The following is a 3928-nucleotide window of genomic DNA, read 5'->3' as shown; positions in this document are numbered from 1 at the left end:
CGGGGCCCGGGCTGGGCACACCCGGCGCCGCAGAGGGCAGCGACACCCGGCCCCCCCCGGGCGTGTCCCCTCAGGGGACCTTCAGGAAACAGCCCCCACTGCCCCCGACTCAGCTGGAGAAACCCACTGCCCTTTCATCCTGCTTGATGTCTGACCAAACATCGTATTATGAAAAGGGTAAAAATTAATCCGACGAGTTAGTTACCAGCTCGTTCCCTCTTCCCCCCACCTCCTCCAGCCAGGAGCACAGATTTCCCCACGTCGCTTAAATCCCCGATTCTTCCCCTGCTATAAGGCCCCAGCCTGAAACGAAGCCCAGGGTTAATTAGAGGCGTCCTGTCAGACTTGACTTGAAATTGAAAGAAAAATGTTTAAATATTTATGAATTTGACATTTACAGGCGGATGTCTTTTAAAGCAGAACACCTCTGCCTGTGCTGGTTGGGGCTGCCATGGTGCGTGTGCCTGGGGTGGAAGGGGAACAATAGCTGTTGCATAACAAGAAAAACAAATCACCTCCCCCCCCCAAGGATTAACAAATAAATAGACCCCATAAATTACACATAATTAATTATTAAACTCAGCTACATGTAACTATGCATTTTTTAAACTTTATGTAACTGAATATATTGACATTCCTCTGAATGATTTTCTCCTTGGAAAACTGCGTAGTATCAGAGTCCCAGTGAAGGAAAAACAACTTATTCCTAAATGGATAGCTTAGGAAATGACTCCAAATATAGAGGCTTTCGAGATGTTCTTGAGTCTTTACTAGCTTTGAAACGGCCCGTCCTGAGCTTAAATGGAGAAGGCAAAGATTTACCCTGTCTCAGAACAACATCACACCTACTACCACTTACACTCAGCAGTGTTTGCTTGAAGTACACCGCTTCTGTGAGGGTTTGTGGTTCGTTGTTTTTTCTTAAGAGGGAAGAAAAAAATGCTTAGGATCTGATCTCATGTAGGCTTTCCTGGTCCCCTGACAGAACGCATTTTATATACACCCAAAAGTGAGTCAGTAACTAGAGCAGCCATAGCGCTGGAGTCACAAATCACTGTTCTAATCAAAGAGCAGCGTCCCGTTCCGCGGTGTCATCCCATGATGCAGCAGAACAGCCGACATTTCAAACGAATTCCAGGCAAATGTCAGTAAATATTTAATGTACGCTTTCATGTAAATAAGTTCTCACACCTATGCTGGAAGTGTGGGAGAAAGTCTTTGTAAGAGCAAAGAGGAGCTCCCCATGCAGAGATGGGAAAGCTCATCTTCCAGATGCCTCAGCAGAATTACACTTCATTATTTTCTTTAGGACACGGGGCCTGATTCTGGTCCTTGCTGAAGCCAAACTCCAGCTGAAGTTGATGTTTTGTTTTGCTTCATAAATTAAAAAAGATATTCCCGAGTTAAAACCCAGTTTGCCAGTTACTGCACCTGACTTCTCTTCCGGTTTGCAAAGGAAAAAATCACTCCAATTCATTTTAAACCAACTTGACATTGTAATTTTTTGCAATTCTTGCATGCCTTGATTTTTACATTTATACTACACAGAATTGTCTCTAATCAATGATAAAAAAATGCAGATTTCTTAGTAAACATGGGCAAAAAGAGGAACTTCAGAATATGATTTGTTTCAAAATATTAGAACGTTAAAAAACTCAAGAGGTGCTATTTTTAATTTGGAATTCACTATAGAATCTAATAAATGAGGGAAGTGAGGCGGAAATAATCATGTATTAATTCTGTGCATTACAAAATCTTTTCAGAAGCTATTATCAGAGCAAGAGGCATTGTGGTTTGGATTCAGGGTGGGAGAAATCCTTTGTGCAACTGAAAGCTATTGTTCCTCTGTGCAGATGAAATTGTACTTGCAAATCTGCCATTCAAGGAGGGGAAAAAAAAGTGCCTAGGCAGAAGAAAAGAATTCTACAAGAAAATCATTATTCTTAAAAATAAACTTCACTAAAAGAAGTTATAGTTCATTGGGGGATTTTTTTAAGAGGATCCTTTGCTAATAGTTGCAACCACTGGCATTAAAACAAGCCATAAAGGATATGTGTATTATTTCCTTAACAGAAAACATGAAGAGAGAGGTGTGTGGGTGTGTAAGGATATATCTATATATATATATAGATATATATATATAGATATATATATAAAATATGTATTCATATATACATACACACACATCTGTATGTCTGCTCGCTTAGATAAATCAAACCTTCAATTCACTTCTAGTCATTTCCCTCTTTAAGGTTTTTTGAGACACAGGTTGAGATACACACTGCGCTGGTTAAGTTTTGATAGGTTACTAGAAAACCAGAGAAACACTACATCAGGAGGAGTCTGGCTACCCTAATCTGTGCCCGGGTAGCCTACAAATTGGATTTTTTGTTTCCTTTAGTAAAATAAGAAAGCAATCAGAAGGGAGAGCAGCATCTCCCTGGGTTTTGATTCCTCCTTTTCTTCCCCTACTTTGCGTTCCCAGTCAGTTTGGGCTGGGGCAGCAGGGCCTGGGGATGTTCACCTTCAGAGCATATCATGTTCCTTGTGTTCAGCCTGAGCTGCATGGTCCAGGCTACTTGTTGGTGTTCTAAGGTACTATCTTCAGAGTTAATAGGAAATTTCTGGGGCTGCTATCCTCTGCCGCCCTCTTCCCCCCTCCACCCCGGAAAGCTTGCCTGATGCCAGGATCACTTTCAGCAGATGTCAGTTCATCACCTGAAATGAGGTCAATTTAACGCTTTTACTCGGGAGGATGAAATTGGATGGGAAGGTACTTTTTGCTTCTTTTAGGGGTCGGAAAGATTAGACAAATCGACAAACACAAAAGGCAGATGGATTTCTGGGAACTGCAGCTTATTCAAATCACTGAGAAAGGTCACTGCAAGAGCCACAGATCTATTCATCTGTAGGGGTACAATGATCTTTCCGCAACCTTCAACACCACAAAGCACTCTGGAGCGTCTCTATACCTTTTAGTGGGATTAATACCACGAACAATGACTGAATACAATCAAGAATTCAGTGAGTTCAAAGATCCCTTGATCAATGGTAGATATTTTCTTCTGGCTTCCTAAAGGCAAACAGAAGTGAAGTTTCTGGTTAGAGTTACAAGAAATTATAGCTATTATCCTGAATCCCACTACAAGGAGATGCTGAAATGCCAAAATATTCAAGAACCCCAAAGAAGTTTGTGGCGTGGAAGGAATGAGGTTGCAAAAGAGGAAATTTAAAGAGCTTCAAGATCTTCCTGAGGATCTGGGTTTTGTTTTTTTTTAAAGTCAGCATTTAGTTAAAGAGTACGGCAGAGGCACAAAAGCCTACAGCATCACTGAGACGCTGCAGCGATAACACACGACTCGGGAAACCGGACAGCCACATCCATGCCTGTGGAGGACGTAGGTGAGAGCCGGCGATGGAGGAGCATGGCCCGTCCTGCCCCAAGCTGCGCAGCGCACCTCTGGGGCAGCAGCAAGAAGAGGAAGGCGCAGAGACACCACGATGAAGAAACTTCCATTCCCATCTCTAAGGACTCGGGAGCAAGTAGAGGAAAGCAGCAGAACGGGAGCACCAGGAAGCCGGTTTCCTCCTCAGCCCAGGCTTTGTAAACCAGAGTGAAACAGCTAAACAGAGGGACTCAGCAGGTCCAAGTCACAAAGTGTCAGCGCCCGAGCCATGAGGACGGTCAGCGATAGCCGAGCTTAATCAAATATCTCCAGCAAGCAAGAGAAACACAGGCCGTAGTGCCAGCGCTGATCTAATGCTGATGCTGAAGGCACATAATTTCGGGATTAGATAAAGCGCCCTCAAAACCCAGCGCCGACAAGCGAGCCGTCTCTCGGTAACGCCGGCAGAGCCGGAGGCCCCGCCGGCAGAGCAGGGAGCGGGACCGAGCCCCGCGGCTCCCGGGCCGCCGCTGCCGGGGGAC

General features: G+C 44.3%; 1 protein-coding gene across 1 annotated transcript in view; it reads right to left on the bottom strand.

The window, feature by feature from the left end:
- PTPRN2 (protein tyrosine phosphatase, receptor type N2) overlaps nt 1-3928 on the bottom strand; it is a 616207-nt gene that overhangs the window by 109106 nt on the left and 503173 nt on the right. The window lies entirely within an intron of this gene.

Source organism: Athene cunicularia (assembly GCF_003259725.1).
Source record: "Athene cunicularia isolate RWA chromosome 2 unlocalized genomic scaffold, athCun1 chr2_part1, whole genome shotgun sequence".
Taxonomy (NCBI): Eukaryota; Metazoa; Chordata; class Aves; order Strigiformes; family Strigidae; genus Athene; species Athene cunicularia.
This window is presented reverse-complemented; position numbering and strand designations above follow the sequence as displayed.